The sequence below is a fragment of the Saccopteryx bilineata genome, chromosome 3, assembly GCF_036850765.1.
Source record: "Saccopteryx bilineata isolate mSacBil1 chromosome 3, mSacBil1_pri_phased_curated, whole genome shotgun sequence".
Lineage (NCBI taxonomy): Eukaryota > Metazoa > Chordata > Mammalia > Chiroptera > Emballonuridae > Saccopteryx > Saccopteryx bilineata.
In genome coordinates, this window is record NC_089492.1 from 281,513,633 (window position 1) to 281,530,753 (window position 17,121).

General features: G+C 47.5%; 1 long non-coding RNA gene across 1 annotated transcript; it reads left to right on the top strand.

The window, feature by feature from the left end:
• The first annotated feature begins 9,947 nt into the window (after positions 1-9,947).
• Positions 9,948-16,794, top strand: LOC136329209 (uncharacterized). The gene is made up of 3 exons (XR_010730164.1): positions 9,948-10,156; positions 16,196-16,313; positions 16,671-16,794. It is a non-coding gene; the product is annotated as an uncharacterized lncRNA (long non-coding RNA).
• The last annotated feature ends 327 nt before the right edge of the window (positions 16,795-17,121 follow it).

A 17,121-nucleotide genomic window follows, 5' to 3' on the forward strand; every position in this document is an offset into this window, starting at 1 on the left:
ATATATTTACATCTCTGAACCAGACCTCCCCCTGACTCCAGACTCTGAGAGCCAACTGCCTCACTTGGATGTGTTTTAAAAAAAGAAAAGAAAAAAAAAAAAACAATAAAAAACAATAGGCCAAAATAGAGTCGCTTTTGCTAAGCCATGTCACCAAACCAAAACCAAACACCTACCCGATTTGCAGTTTCAGCCTCTGCCAGGAGTGGGAATTTTAAACCAATTAGCTTGTCAGTTACTGATCAATACTAAGGAGGTAATCTGCATGATAAAAGCCCAGCCATTCCTTTTTTCTTGAAAGAAGATAAACTGGCCTAAAAGTAATCTTTTCTTTCCTTTTACTAAACTCCCCCGCCCCACCCTCTGCCTATAGAAATCTTTAATTTTTTTCAACCCTCAGAACCCTTCAAGCTCCCGGAGAGCATGCTGCCCGATTCTTGAACTAATAAAGCCAATTAGATCTTCAAATTTACTCAATTGAATTTTCTTTTAACAGATGTCCAGTGGCACCTCATGTCAACATAGACCAAATGGGTCCCCTCTTCTGTCTCCTCCCCACCCCACCCCATCCCTCTCCAACGTGCTTCTAGGTGGGTCTTCCCCTCTCCTTCCCCTTTTCTTTGATGGCTTCCAGTTGCTGAGGCTAAAATCGTGGAACCATCTTGTTTTTCTCCCATACCCACAATCGGTGAATACTTACGGCCCTTCCTTAAAAATTTACCTCCAATATGCAGGTTGGTGCCCTAACTGGTCTTCTTGCTGCCTTCCTTGCCCCCTTCTCAGCATTGCAAATTAAGTGGTCCATTTTTAAAAATGATTTTATTTATTTATTTTAGAGAGAAGAGAGCAAGAGAGAGAAGGATGGGGGGAGCAGGAAGCATCAACTCCCATATGTGCCTTGACCAGGCAAGCCGAGGGTTTCAAACTGGTGACCTTGGTGTTCCAGGTTGACACTGTGCCACCACAGGTCAGGCCAAGTGGCCCATTTATCAAAAAGTGAGAAGATCCTGCTGCTTTACACAGTGCCCTGGGGCTCCAGTCCAAGCCCTGTGACCCAGCTGACACCCCCTCACCGCGCCCTTCCTCTGCTCCAGCCACATCAGCCTCCTTGCCTGGGAGCCTCAACACCCCAGTGTAGTGTTCAGGACAAGTCCCCCTAAGATAGGCCACCCTGGCCTATAATGCTGATTATTTCCAGCTGAAAACAGTCAAGATCCAGAAGGCTCCAGAAGGACCCGGGACCTTCCCCCTTACAGCCGAAAAGAACTCAACTTGCCCCAGGAAGGGGGCTAGCTATCATCATAGATGACTACATGTTAATAAGAACAAGGTGAGGTATGATTGACAGGGAGGAACCTGGCAAGGTTTGATCAGAGTCCTTCCTTCCTTCCTTCCTTCGTTCCTTCCTTCCTTCCTTCCTTCCTTCGTTCCTTCCTTCCTTCCTTCCTTCCTTCCTTCCTCCCTCCCTCCCTCCCTCCCTCCCTTCCTTTTTTTCTTTTGACAGAGACAGAGAGAGGGACAGATAGGGATAGACAGACAGGAAGGGAGAGAGATGAGAAGCATCAATTCTTTGTTGCAGCACCTTAGTTGTTCATTAATTGTGTTCTCATATGTGCCTTGACCAGGGGGCTATAGCAGAGTGAGTGACTCCTTGCTCAAGCTAGCGACCTTACGCTTCTAGTCAGCGACCATGGGGTCATGTCTATGATCCCACGTTCAGGCCAGCGACCCCACACTCAAGCTGGTGAGCCCGCACTCAAACCGGTGACCTCGAGATTTCAAACCTGGAACCTCCGTGTCCCAGTCCGATGCTCTATCCACTGTGCCACCTCCTGGTCAGGCCGTGTTCCATTGTTTCAAGATGGCCCAATATAGTACATTTGTTCCCTCCCTGTGCATTGCCTTACTTCCCCTGCCTTAGTCCTAAATGACATATGCCCCTCATTTTAACTTACTTTGGAATTTCTGTTCATGTGAACTCCTCATGAACAGGGATTAAAACTTTATTTTTCTCTTGCTATAAAGTCATTTGAATTATCCAACCAGCCTAAGAGCCAGGAGGGGAAAGGGGAAGTTTCCTCATCTTCAACAGTAGACACAAGCTTGCCTCAGGGCCTTTGCACCTGCTTCTCTCTCTGCCCAGTGTTTTCCCCCAAGTATACTCCTGTCTCCTAGATAGCTTCCTAGCCAGAATGTCCCTTTTCCAGTGAAATCTTCAAAGCCCACTCCGTTTGCTAATGCCAACCAGCCAATGTGACATTCTTTCTCCCCTTCCCTAACAGAATCACCACAATTACTTTTTTGTTGTTGTTGTTTTAAGAGAGGAAGGGAGAGAGCAAGAGAGAGAGACAGGAACATCAATCTGTTCCTATATGTGCCCCGACTGGGGATCGCACTGGTAACCTCTGCGCTTCCAGGCGATGCTCTAAGAAATGGAGCTACCTGGCCAGGGCCATAATTGTTTATCTTGGTTAATGTCTGTCTCCCCTCTACTTCCTGGATTTTATACAGAGGAATGGAAGCCGCAGTAGGGAAGGATTTTTGTTCTTATTGGCTTTTGCTGTATCCCCAGTGCCAGGAACAGTGTCTGATTAAGTCAGTGCTCAGTGAATATTTGTAAAAGAAACACTCAAAAGGTGGCTCTTTGAAAGAATGGACCGCTAGGACAAGTATCTAAAGGAAAGTGAGGTCTGATTAACACTGAGATAGTCACCTTAACTCTGGCCAATGCTTACCTTTATTTTTTTTTAAAGATTTCATTTATTGATTTTAGAGAGAGAAAGCGGATGGAGAGGAGCAGGGAGCATCAATTCATAATTGCTTCTTGTGTGTTAAGGTGACCAATTGTCCTCCTTTAGGGAGGACAGTCCTTCTTTTGTAAGTTCCGTCCTCCCTTGAAAAGTGTCCTCCTACATGTCCTCCTTTTTGATATTGGAAGACTAATCTGTAAATGTCTGTATTTGATGGATGCAGAGTCGATCCATTGCATGTGATATGATGTATTTGTATCTAAATGAGTAATTTTTCTTATAATTATTAGTAAAAATTAATAGGCATGTAAGCATAATTGCAATATAAAATATTACAAATGTTTTTATTATGCATTTATCATATTATAGTGTATTATTGTTGCAATGAATAAAATGTTTTTTATTTATGATATTGTTTTCTTCAATTTATTTTTGTCCTCCTTTTCATTGTAAAAAGTTGGTCACCTTATTATGTATGTGCCTTGACCCGGGCAAGCCTGGGGCTTTGAACTGATGACCTCAGCATTCCAAGTCAATGCTTTTTATCCACTGTGCCACAGGTCAGGCCTGCTTACTTTTTTTTTTTTTTTTTTTACAGAGACAGAGTGAGTCAGAGAGAGGAATAGACAGGGACAGACAGACAGGAACAGAGTGAGATGAGAAGCATCAATCATTAGTTTTTCATTGCACATTGCAACACCTTAGTTGTTCATTGATTGCTTTCTCATATGTGCCTTGACCGCGGGCCTTCAGCAGACGGAGTAACCCCCTTGCTGGAGCCAGCGACCTTGGGTTCAAGCTAGTGGGCTTTTTTTTTTTTTTTTTCCTCAAACCAGATGAGCCTGCGCTCAAGCTGGCGACTTCGGGGTCTCAAACCTGGGTCTTCTGCATCCCAGTCCGACGCTCTATCCACTGCGCCACCACCTGGTCAGGCATTTTTTGTATTTTTCTGAAGCTGGAAACGGGGAGAGACAGTCAGACAGACTCCCGCATGCGCCCGACCGGGATCCACCCGGCACGCCCACCAGGGGGCGACGCTCTGCCCACCAGGGGGCGATGCTCTGCCCCTCCAGGATGTCACTCTGCCACGACCAGAGCCACTCCAGTGCCTGGGGCAGAGGCCAAGGAGCCATCCCCAGCACCCCGGCCATCTTTGCTCCAATGGAGCCCTGGCTGTGGGAGGGGAAGAGAGAGACAGAGAGGAAGGAGAGGGGGAGGGGTGGAGAAGCAGGTGGGCGCTTCTCCTGTGTGCCCTGGCTGGGAATCGAACCCGGGACTTCTGCACGCCAGGCCGACGCTCTACCACTGAGCCAACCGGCCAGGGTCCCTGCTTACCTTTTAAGTTTTCCTTCCACTGTCCTCTTTTCCTGTCTCCACAGCCCAGCTTCACCTCCTCCCCCAAAACATTTACGAAAGGGGCCACGCCCTTCTTAATTTGAAAAAATGTGCTAGATCTGTCTCCCTGATCTGGGCCTGGGGCAAATAAACGTCAAAAGTAAATCAAGTGAGCTCCCCCTCCTGACAGGGGCACTGGTAAAAAGAAATTACCCTCACACAGCTCCTCGCTATAAATCCCCCGCTGTCTGGGAGGTTTCTGGAGTTGTGTTCAATCTCTCCACTGTTATAACGGTCTCTCCCCTATTTTAATAGACTTGGGTAATTTTCATTGCAGATTTTAACAAGCATCTAGTGCGTTTTTTTTCTCTAACTGCCCCCATCACCACACACACACACACACACACACACACACACACACACACACAAATTTAGCTAGACGGGCTTTCTAGTACCTCAACTTGCCATAGCTGAAAAGGCCCTCTGCTGGGTTGTTTCTTTCTTTATTCTTTTCTATTTTAAAATTGATTGATTGAGAGAGATTGATCCATTTTTTGTTCCACTTGTTCATGCACTCATTGGTTGATTCTCATATGTGCCCTGACCGGGGATCCAATCAGCAACCTTGGCGTATCCAAACAATGCTCTACCCAATGGGCAAACCAGCCAGGGCCTGGGCTATTTCTGTATCTCACATCAGCCTCTCATTACCTGGGTCCCCACCCAGTGGAATCACCTGTTCCCTCTTTGGTTCCGCCCTTAGTGACTCAGTTCTGTGAAGGCTAAGATGGGGTGTCCTTCTGCCCCCATCCCAGAGAGCCGTAGCCCAGCCCAGGACCAGGCACTGAGCTGCCCAGTGATTTGGTTTGGCATCTGGTGGGGCTGAGGAAACTTTCTGGAGCGACAGGAATGTTCAGCATCCTGATGAGGGTGTGGCTCCTACTGTTGCATTCTGACAAAGTGCTGTTAAGCGTGTTGATGGAACAGCACGGAACAGCACGTGTAAATGGGTAAGTTTCCTGGTTTGTAAAGTACACCTCAGCCTGACCAGGCGGTGGTGCAGTGGATAGAGCATCAAACCGGGATGCGGAGGACCCAGGTTCGAGACCCCGAGGTCGCCCCCTTGAGCGCGGGCTCATCTGGTTTGAGCAAAAAGCTCACCAGCTTGAGCCCAAGGTCGCTGGCTCAAGCAGGGGGTTGCTCAGTCTGCTGTAGCCTCCGGTCAAGGCACATATGAGAGAGCAATCAATGAACAACTCAGGTGTTACAATGCGCAACGAAAAACTAATGATTGATGCTTCTCATCTCTTCGTTCCTGTCTGTCTGTCCCTGTCTATCCCTCTCTCTGACTCTGTCTCTGTAAAAAAAAAAAAAAAAAAAAAAAAAGTACACCTCAAAGGGACAAGTCTGAACCAACAAAGTGGGGGAGGAGTGAAAGAATCCTTTTAAGGTTGGGACAGAGAACAAAGGACTTACTTCTCAGCTAGCCTGAAGGCCCTAGAAGGTAGAAAAAGCTGTTTCCAACAAGAGCTGGAAATTTTCTTAATGAGGGAGCAAACATCAAATTCACATAGGGGGCTTGGGGGTTTTTTTGGTTTGTTTTTTTTTCCCACCAGTTTTGAGCAGAGCTTGTCACTAAACTTGCAAATACTGGAGCCAGCACACACAATCACACAATCTCTCATACTTTGAGACAAGATAAAAACTCAGTCCTGGGATGGGGGGGGGTGGGGGGGTGGGGGGTGTCTCCTGGGAGAATCACTGGGGCCTGTGCCCTTCAAATGAGAGTGGATGTTCCTCAGGGATAGAGGACCAATCCCAAAGTGCTCCTGCCCCAGCCCCTGCCTGAGATCTGAGGGGGTCTTTGCAAACCCCAGACCCCAAGTCTGCACAAAACGATATAGCTAGTTTTACCCACGTGGCTGTGAAGAAGGCCGGCGTTAGAATCAGTAAGAAGCTCAGTGGTCAGGGTAACCTCTGTGCTGAGGACCTGGGTTCAAGCCTAGCTCCCTCAAGGACCAGCTGGGCTGCTAGGACAGAGGCACTTTATGCTTCTGTTTCATCAGCTATAAGATGGGCCAATGATGAAAATAGAACCCACCTCATAGTATCATGAGAATTAACAAAAATTATATATAATATATATTACACACATATATATACTTTATATATATAAAGTATGTACATATTATATATACATACTTTATATATATATAAAGTAAAACTTTGCCAGCACCTAGTCAGTGCTCTATACATGCTAGCTGTCATCGTCATCAATTACCATTCATCTAGGCTTTACCAAATACCAACTGTGTAAAACTAATCAATCCACCTTCTGAGCCTTGTCTGCTGGAAATAATGCCAGATCCCTGGAAGGAATAAAACAATGTGTCTTAAGTACCCAACTGTCCTTAGAAAAAGCACCAGAAATGGTAACTCTCATTATGATGATTTCTCAAAACACCAGGCTTTGTTTGCTGGCTTTCCTTCTGGGGCCCCAAACATGACTGTGTTTAGCATTTACATACCTTCGGGGCAGGAACACAATTGTTTTCCAAGGACTCAGACCCAGGGCAAAGGGGACAGGAGGTTTAGGAACTGCTCCTTGATCTGTACAAAAGGTCACCAACCAAAAACAAATCAGCCAAAAGGAGAACTTTTTTGTGTGTTTAGGTTTAAAAAAAACAAAGGAAGACATTACTTGGCTGAGTTACTTGCTGGCCGGGCTGCAGCTGTGTGGTGAGAGCAAAGCCTGGAAAACCAGCGGTCTAGAGATGGGTCTGGAGAGGACTGCGTGGGTCCCTTGTTCTGTACGTGGTTGTCATTGATTTCCATCCAATACAATGTCCAAAACAGCTTGGGTCCTTGCCACCCCGAGTTCATCATTTTTATCAGCTTCTGCTCACTAGAGTCCCTTGCAGTTAAACTGAGCAGTTGACTTTGATGGCTCCCAGAAAAGTGGGGCTGTCAATGGAACAAAATGTTCTACAGAGCGATCCGTCATTCACTGGTCGATCTTTCTTTCTCCTTTTCTGTGTCTTTCTATTTTCCTTCAGTGGGTCTCTGTATTGTGTTCATATTTAAAATTAAAGAAAAAAAGAAAAGAAAACTTGCCCTGGCTGGATAGCTCGATTTGTTAGAGCAGCGGTTCTCAACCAATGGCTTTAGGCGACCCCTGTGTTTTGGTCTTTCGACCCCCTCCGCGGTCGCAACCCACAGGTTGAGAACCGCTGTGTTAGAGCATCGTCCCAAACCGCAGAGGTTGCTGGTTCAATCCCCAGTCAGGACACATATAGGAGCAGCTCGATGTTCTTATCTCTCTTTCTCTCTCTCCCTCTCCCCCCTTCCTCTCGTTAAAATCAATAAATTAAAAAAAAAATGAAAAAGTCTTTCAAGAAACATTATACCCACTGAGACGAGGTCCTTGGAGCCCTCAAATTCATAGAAACAGAAAGTAGAGTGGGAGCCAGGGGCTGGGGGAGGGGGTGGGGGAGTTAGTGGTGAGAGGGTTCCAAGTTCCAGTTTGGGAAGATAAGGTTCTGGAGATGGAGAGTGGTGCTGGTTACCCAACAATGTGAATGTCCTTAATGCCAAAGAACAGTACACTTAAAAATGATCTTAAGATGGTAACTTCTGTGTACTGCAAGGTAAGATTGTTGCTGAAAAAAGTAACATCATCATAGCAAGGAACTGGAGCTTCATTGATACCTCTGATGGAGTAACTGGTTCCATCCTAAACAACCACTAAACTGGACAAAATACCTGCAGGGAGAGTTTTTAGGCATTAAACCACAGGCAACACAAGCCTGTGGTCCCCGAGACCCAGAGGAAGGAAACCCACAGGTGAGCCCTGCCCTTTGCCCCACCCCACCTTCTTTCTGGGGCAGTTCCCCAAACACTGCCCAGCAGCTGGAATCCAGGTGGAGCCCCGATGTTCTGCTGAGCAGGGATCAGCTGTGAGGGCAGCAGAAATGGCTGGACATGGTGGGGCAGGCGCCAGAGAGGCACTCTCCCTGGCCAAGCCTCTGACCCTCAGGGCCTCAGTATCTTCATCTGTAAAATGGGGATAATAAGAGTACTCACTTCACAGAATCATTGTGAGGCTTAAATAACTAAGTTAAAATATGCAAACGTGTCAAAATCTTTGTATGACACGTGCTAAAGGCCACACATCTCCCTTCACGTGTTCCATAAAGATTGAGTGTAGTTATACGTGGGGTGTTTGGTGTTGGGAAATTAAAATGCACCCCACGATGACACCAGATACCTTGTTGGGTCCTGTCACATGCGGCTTGTGGCAGGGCACGCAGCACCTCTATTCCTTTGGGGTACAATTTGCATCAAGAGCTTTAAAAAATATTCATGCCCTTTGCCCCAGTAATCTTACTTCTGGGAATCTACCTGAATAAAATATTCCTGGCCCTGGCCGTTTGGCTCAGCGGTAGAGCGTCGGCCTGGCGTGTGGGGGACCCGGGTTCGATTCCCGGCCAGGGCACATAGGAGAAGCGCCCATTTGCTTCTCCACCCCCTCCCCCTCCTTCCTCTCTGTCTCTCTCTTCCCCTCCCGCAGCCGAGGCTCCATTGGAGCAAAGATGGCCCGGGCGCTGGGGATGGCTCCTTGGCCTCTGCCCCAGGCGCTAGAGTGGCTCTGGTCGCAGCTGAGCGACGCCCCGAAGGGGCAGAGCATCAACCCCCCCCCCGGTGGGCAGAGCATCGTCCCTGGTGGGCGTGCCGGGTGGATCCCGGTCGGGCGCATGCGGGAGTCTGTCTGACTGTCTCTCCCCGTTTCCAGCTTCAGAAAAATACCAAAAAAAAAAAAATATATTCCTAAATATGAAAAAGTTCTGTAAGGTTTGTTATTCATTGATTCAGAAAAATCTATTTTTGATTTTTCCATCTGGTAGAGAGGGAGAGAGAGAGAGAGAGAGAGAGAGAGAGGAAAGGGGAGAAAGAGAAAGGGGGGAAGGTAGAGAAAGAGAGAGAGACAGAAGCATCAGCTCATTGTTTCACTTAGTCATGTGCTGCTCATTGGTTGCTTTTCAATATGCCCCGACTGGGGGTTGAACCTGTGACCTCAACGCCCAGGATTATGCTCTATCTGCCTTTGCCACCTGGCCAGGGCCCAGAAAAAAAATTTTTTAAATTTATTTATTAATTTTAGAGAGCGAGGAAAAGAGAGAGAGAGAGAGAGACAGAAACATTAATCTGTTTCTGTATGTGCCCTGACCAGGGAACAAACCGTCCATGTTTGCGTATAGGGATGACGCTCCAACCCACCAAACTATCATCAGCCAGCCAGGGCCGTGAAATCGTGTTCAACATCGTTGTTGTTACTGGTTTGGGAAGGAGCCGTTCTCTAGTGCAAGGTTGAGGGGGGGGGGGGCTGTGTTTTGGGTTGAGGTTCATGGTTCAAGGAGGACCCGAGGACAGAGAGATCGCCCAGCCCTTCTCTGAGCAGACCTGCATGGCAGAATAAGAGCTCAGCTGTCCCCTCCCCTGCCGCATGCCTCTCACAAGCCAGCTGAGGGAGCCTGGGATGCTGGGCTCTTCAATGCTGTGGGAAGGCAGGGCTGTCGCCTGAAGCATCCTCCTTGACCTCTGGCACAAGCAGGCTGGCAGCTGGAGAGCCAAGCCTGCCTGGTTGAGGCCCATGCCAGGCAAAGCAGGTTGGAACCTGGTGCTTCTCCAAAGGCCCCTCCCCCTTACTCTCACACCAGCACCCGTGTTACTCCAGGATGCCAGGATGCCAGGATGCCCGGACCCAGCCTATCCCAGGCTGGGTGGGGCAGGAGGAAGAAGGTGGCTCCAGGAAAGTTGACTGACTGCAAAGGAGGTAGCAACCTGGAACCTATCATTGGATAATGGAGGACTCCAGGGAGCTCGTCACAGCCAGAGAACTCTCCCCAGGAGGTTGCACTGGGTCCCCAGGAGGAGCTGTGACACAGCTGGCTGCAGAGAGGACACAGACTTGTGGAGCCCGCATGCCTAGGTTGAATCTGCTCTGCCCCTTACTTGATACGTGACTTCTGAGAACTTAGCTCACCCTTCGGAGCGCCGGTGAAATAGCAATGGTAAACGTAATCCTACCTGCCCCTCTGGTCCCCTCTGATCATTATGAAGATTATGTGACTTGTGAGTTGTGAAGCACTCTGTAGGGATTTGAAACGTTTTAACACAGACTTGAGAAGGGATTTGTTTTTGCTCTGGAAGTAGTAGATCGTGTGGTTGAAATTGCTGACTCTGAAATTAGTTGGACCTATGTTCAAATGCTGTGCTACTAGCTGTTCAATCTTGGACCACTTATGTAACCTCTCTGAGCTTTCGTTTCCTCATCTGTACACTGAGGTTGGTAACAATAGTGCCAGGTCATAAGGGCTGTTGTGAGCATTAAATGCAAAAATACATGGAAAAACAGGGCTTGCGTTATCATCATCGTCATCGTTACTGGTAAATCAGGATAGGCTTTAGGGGGGATGTAACCTTGGAAAGGGCTTTGAAAAATGAATAGTCGTTTGAAGGACTCAGAATGGTGCTGGGCACACAGCAAGCACCTAAAATGTATCGGTGGCTTCAAAACACAGTTGCAAGACTTGGGGTGGTGGGAAGGGACTTGGGAAGAGCCAGCCCCACTTCTAGAGACAGCCTGATGTCCAGGAGGAAGACTGGGCTTGCGTGTTGGTCAGCCTTGGATTAAAATCTGTATTAGGGTACTCCAGAGAAACAGAACCTGTAGGATATGTAGCGATAGAGATACATAGCAAGAGATTTATTGTGAGGGATTGGCTGTCACGATGACGGAGACTGATCTGTCGTCTGCAAGCTGCGGACCCAGGAAGGAGGGTGGGACAGTTCCAGTCCAAACCCAAAGGGCCGAGGACCGAGAGTGTGGGTCTGACCGATGACCAAGGGAGGGAGAAGATGGATGTCCCAGCTCAGGCAGAGAGAGAGAGCAGTTCACCCTTCCTCCGCCTCTCTGTTCTAGCCGGGCCCTCAAGGGCTGGATGTTGCCCACGCACATTGGTGAAGGCGATCTCTCTACTCAGTCGATCAGTTCAGGTGCCAATCTCTCCCCTGAAATATGTTCACAGACACACCCAGAAATAATGTTTTAGTGGCTGTCTGGGCATCCTTTACTTAGCCCAGTCAAGTTGACACGTAAAATTAACCATCACAGAATCCTAACTCTGCCTTGTACTTTCTCTGCCTCGGTTTTCTCATAGGGAAGCAGGATACAGACAATAATTTCTTCCTTGCGTGTCAGATATCTATGGAAAACCCCCAGTGCATGACGAGTGCTTTGTAAACATCAGTCACCATTATAGGGTTCTTAGGGACCCACTTCTTGGGGCTACTCACCTCTCCTTCTGCCACACCACATGCCCCCCACCCCCTGGGACACAAAATCTGCCACCCACTTCCTTATCATTGTATCTGGATGCCCTCCCATCACCCCAACGCTGGCATGAGGCTCGGGTTTCCCTCTCTCTAGAGGAGGGAACGACAGGTTCTTTCTGAAAAGGCCCAGATAGTAAATATTTCAGGCTGTGTTAGCCAAGAGACACACTTGTGAATATTACGTGGGTACTGAGAGAACCCAGAGAGAACATATATATGCCTTGTTGTTTGTTGATCAACTCTAAAAATTGATAGAATCTTTTCATAGCACAGGTCTATCAGCAAGCAGCATAAAATTCTTCTGGGGCAAGGATAACATTTTGCTATTCTGAGGCTCCAACGTAAAAACCATTCTTAACTCGCAGGCCGAATTTGGTCTCTCTCGGTGCCTCTCTCTTCTGAGGTTCTTGGGCCACTGATCAGAAGCTCGGTCTTGTCGTTTATTTGTAATCTGCTGGATCTTGTCCCAAAGACAGAACTGCCAGGACTTTTCATCAGAATTCTACTTTATCATCTTGGGTGCTTCCGGCATTGTGGAGGGAGCCAGAGAAGTGAAAAGGAAAGTCACTTGACCTTCTGGACCTCAGTTTCCCCTACTGTAAAATGGGCATAATATAATCTGTGGCCCATGTCTGCAGCAGATCGCTGTGAGGCCCAAGAGGGAAGTTTTGCAAACTCTAAAGCATCATAGTGATGTCAGCAGTGACCTTCTGCGGGTAGTATTTTTTAAAAATTAATTAATTTATTCATTCATTTTAGAGAGGAGAGGGAGAGACAGAGGGAGAGAGAGAGGAGAGACAGAAAGAGAGAAGGGGGGGAGAGGAACTGGAAGCATCAACTCCCATATGTGCCTTGACCAGGCAAGCCCAGGGTTTCGAACCGGTGACCTCAGCATTTCCAGGTCGACGCTTTATCCACTGCACCACCACAGGTCAGGCCCCGCAGGTGGTGTTTTTAGCTGCCTTTTCTTGTCTAAAACAAGAGATTTTGACAAGCAACCTTCAAGTCTCATTGCAGTTGGTAGGGATGGCAGAGAGTAGAGACATCCCTTAATGGAGGAATCTGGGCGGTTACTGACATGAGATTAATCCTGGTACATCTACACATGTTCGGGAGGCAGGCGGGTGTTCCCCACACCTCTTTGGTCCCCGCAACCTCTCTCCCATCCATGGGGGCAGGGGGCTGCTGAATGGCTGAAATTCTCTCCCATCGTCAAAGAGCCCAGAGCAGGTGAGTGAAGGCAGTATTTAAATTGTGGCATTGTGAAGCACCCTTCCAAGTCTGGACCGCTCTTTCCCTCGATTCCCTCCCCCACTTCTCTAGCTCACACTTTCGCCTCAGTAGGGGCTGCCTGCCTCCCTGAAGGACCTTGCACTTGGCCAGGGGTGTCATTTGTCCCACTAATGAGCCTCCAGCCAGAGGACCTGCTTCTTCTGTGGTAAGAGGATCCATCAGGAGGGGGTCCTGATGGCAAAATTGGGGGGCCCAGGTACAAAGAGGTGAAGGGAGGCCACCTGGTGCTGAGACTGAAACCGGGACCTTTCTTCTCTAGGTGACTTTCAAGGCAGCTGCTGGACTTCACACATTGCCGAAGGGCTTAGAACTAAGATATTAAAACCTGGGGAACGGGCCCTGGCCGGTTGGCTCAGTGGTAGAGCGTCAGCCTGGCGTGTAGAAGTCCCGGGTTCGATTCCTGGCCAGGGCACACAGGAGAAGTGCCCATCTGCTTCTCCACCCCTCCCCCTCTCCTTCCTCTCTGTCTCTCTCTTCCCCTCCCGCAGCTGAGGCTCCATTGGAGCAAAGATGGCCCCGGGCACTGGGGATGGCTCCTTGGCCTCTGCCCCAGGCGCTAGAGTGACTCTGGTTGCAACAGAGCGACACCCCAGAGGGGCAGAGTGTCGCCCCCTGGTGGGCGTGCCGGGTGGATTCCGGTCGGGCGCATGCGGGAGTCTGTCTGTCTCTCCCCGTTTCCAGCTTCAGAATAATACAAAAAACAAAACAAAACAAAACAAAAAAACCTTGGGAACGGTTTCCTCTTCTAGTGGAACTTATAACAGTGGAATTTTTTCTTCAAACAAAATCCTACAGCCCTGGCCGGGTAGCTCAGTTGGTTAGAGTGTCTTTCCGGTATGCCAAGGCTGTGGGTTCCATCCCCGGTCAGGGCACGTACAAGAATCAACCAACGAATGCATGAAGAAGTGGAAAAACAAATCGATGTTTCTCTTTCTCTCTGTTCCTTGCTCTCTAAAAATCAATAAATAAAACAATTTTTTTTTTAATCCTGGAAGAATCACAATTTCATAAAGCATAGAGATGGCAAAGTGTCATGGTTATAAGTCCATGCTCAATAAAGTTAGTGTTTTCAACAAATGACACTAGAGCAATTGGATACCCACAGACCAAAAAATGACTTGACCTAAATCTTACATATAAAAATTAACTCAGAATGGATCTCAGACTGAAAACCATAAAACTTTTAGAAGAAAACAGTAGAATGTCTTCAGAATTGAGGGCTAGGTCCTAGGAGGTCAAAGTATAATACATAAAAGAAAAAAAATTGATAAATTAGACTTCATCAAAATTAGAAAATTTTGCTCTATGAGAAACCTCATTAAGAGGATAAAAAGACAAGTTAGAGATTGGTAATAAATATTTGTAAACCACATATCTTACAAAGGACTCTGATCTAAAATACTTTAAAAACTCAGGAGTAAAAAAATTAAAAAAAGTCCAATTAGAAAATGGAGCCCTGGCCAGGTAGCTCATTTGGTTAGAGCATTGTCCTGATATATTAAGGCAGGGGTCCCCAAACTACAGCCCGCTGAGGCCATTTATCTGGCCCCCACCGCACTTCCGGAAGGGGCACCTCTTTCATTGGTGGTCAGTGAGAGGAGCATAGTTCCCATTGAAATACTGGTCAGTTTGTTGATTTAAATTTACTTGTTCTTTATTTTAAATATTGTATTTGTTCCCGTTTTGTTTTTTTACTTTAAAATAAGATATGTGCAGTGTGCATAGGAGTTTGTTCATAGTTTTTTTTATAGTCTGGCCCTCCAACGGTCTGAGGAACAGTGAACTGGCTCCCTGTGTAAAAAGTTTGGGGACCCCTGCATTAAGGTTTTGAGTTCGATCCCCGGTCAGGGCTCATACAAGAATCAACCAATGAATGCATAAATAAGTGGAACAACAAACTAATGTTTCTCTCTCTCTTCCTCTTTCCCTCTCTAAAATCAGTAAATTAAAAAAAAAAAATTTTAATTAAAAGAAAATGGGCAAAAGACATGAAGAGACTTTATTGATGAATTAGAGGAATTACAGATGGCAAATATGCACATGAAAAGATGTTCAACATCACTAGGGAAATGCAAATCAAGACTCTTAGGAGATATCACTACATCCCTATCATAACAGCTTTGAAAAAAAAGATGGCTAAACAACAGCTGCTGGTGAGGATGTGGAGAAAGCTCTCTCTCCTACACTGCTGGCAGGGATGTAAAATGGTACAGGCACTTGGGAAAACAGTTTGGTAGTTCCTTTTAAAAAAAACTAAATATAGGCCCTGGCCAGGTCGCCCAGTGGGTAAAGCTGAGATCCAGCACGCCGTAGGTCGTGGCTTCAGTCCCCGGTCAGGGCACACACGAGAAGCAGTCAATGAGTACACAACTAAGAGAGACAATGAGTTGATGCTTCTCTTTCTCTCTCCCCTTCCTCTCTCTCTCTCTCTCTCTCTCTCTCTCTCTCTCTCTCAAATCAATGGAAAAAACAAACAAACAAAAATCACTAAATAACACATTTATCTTATGACACAGCAATTACACGTCTAGGCATTTATCCAAGAGAAATAAAAACATGTCCACACAAAAACCTGTGTACAAACGTTTATAGCAGCTTTATGGGTACTAGCCACAAAGTGGAAACACCCCAAATGTCCTTTAATCGGCTGAACGGTGAAGAAGCTGTGGTACATCCATACCACGGGACACAATTCAGTAAAAGGGAACAAAGCGCTGGTCATGCGCATGGACGGCAAGTACCTGGTCCGTGGTAAGGACCCAAGAGATGTTTGTTATTATTATTATTTATTTATTATTTTATTATTATTTTTTATTTTAGAGAGGAGAGGGAGAGACGAGAGAGAGAGAGAGAGAGAGAGAGAGAGAGAGGAGAGACAGAGAGAGAGAAGGGGGGAAGGAGCTGGAAGCATCAACTCCCATATGTGCCTTGACCAGGCAAGCCCAGGGTTTCGAACCAGCGACCTCAGCATTTCCAGGTCGACGCTTTATCCACTGCGCCACCACAGGTCAGGCTTATTATTATTTTTTTAAAATATGCTTTGCCCTGGAACAGCAAATCAATGATTCTCTCTCTCTCTCCGCCCCTCTTCCCCTTTAAAAATTAATAAATACAAAAATATGCTTTCACTGAAGTGAGGGTGGGGGAGCTGAGGCCCGGGCACCTCCAAGGGAACCGCAGGAGAAGACAGTGATAGGGTTCCGCTGGCTGCGGACCCTCCGTGCAGCTGAGGCTCCGGAAGTGGGAGGGGCCTTATCCAGGGTCATCGGGAGACTCAGAACCTGCGCTCCTGGCTCCTCACCCTGAGTCTTACTCATTTACTTAAATGTCGCTGCCTTCCCCTCCGTGCGGTCACAGACATTCACTGCTGCCAACAATACATGGGCAAGACGCTTAGCTAATGCAAGCTCTTCTTTCTCAAGGGCTCTTTTGGTGCCAGCCTCTGGGTTCAGGTTCATGACTCCTCCTAAGACTCCTGCGAGGCGAGCTCCACCGTGCCCTGATTTTATACATGAGATAACTGAGGTCCAGAGCAATATGGTAAGTGGGCCGAGGTCATGGTACAAATTGAGTTGGGGCTGTGGTCCTGGTGCAGATCTAGGGACCCAGGGGCTGCCCTCCTGAGGTCTCGGATTACAGCCACATGATAGCACTTACTACACACCATGCACCCTTCTAGAGCTGGCTCGCTGTGGCCACAGAATGAGGCTCCATGGTAGATCTTTTGCCATTTCCAAGTACAGCAGTGGGAAACAAGGCTCAGAGACCCTATTTAACTTGTCCAAGGTCACACAGCAAGGGGCAGAGCTGGGACTTGAACGCATGGAGGCCAGTTCCAGAGTTTGGGCTTTCCATCTCCCACCCACGCTGTCTCTCACGCCAGTCTTCTTCTTTCAGTCTCCTCGAAGAGCCCTGAGTGGGTTCTTGCAGCCCCTTGTGTTTACCGCTGCCCTGTGAGTCACCTGGAAACCCTTTCCCTGTCAGACCGGTTGCCCAGAAGTCTCTAGCACCCTGTTTTGGAAACAGAGCATTAAGGTAATGATGGTGTGGGAGAATGCTTCTGAGTCCAGCCAGATTCCTTCCCTCCCCCCAAGGCAAGGAAGGGAAACCAGCCCAAGACTCAGGCAATTTAATGAGATTTGGTAATAAATGCACTCTTATGAAAAATGTGTGCATAATAATTATGATAGAAACTACCCAGAAGGTAAAAATAATGAGCGGCTTAGTTGGCAGGGCAGCTCCGGGCAGAGTGGCCAGGGAGTCGGCACATGGTCCTCCTCCACTTGGCTCAACTTGGACACACCTCACTTTCTCTGGGTCTTCTTACTTTCCTCATTCAAAGGAAGTC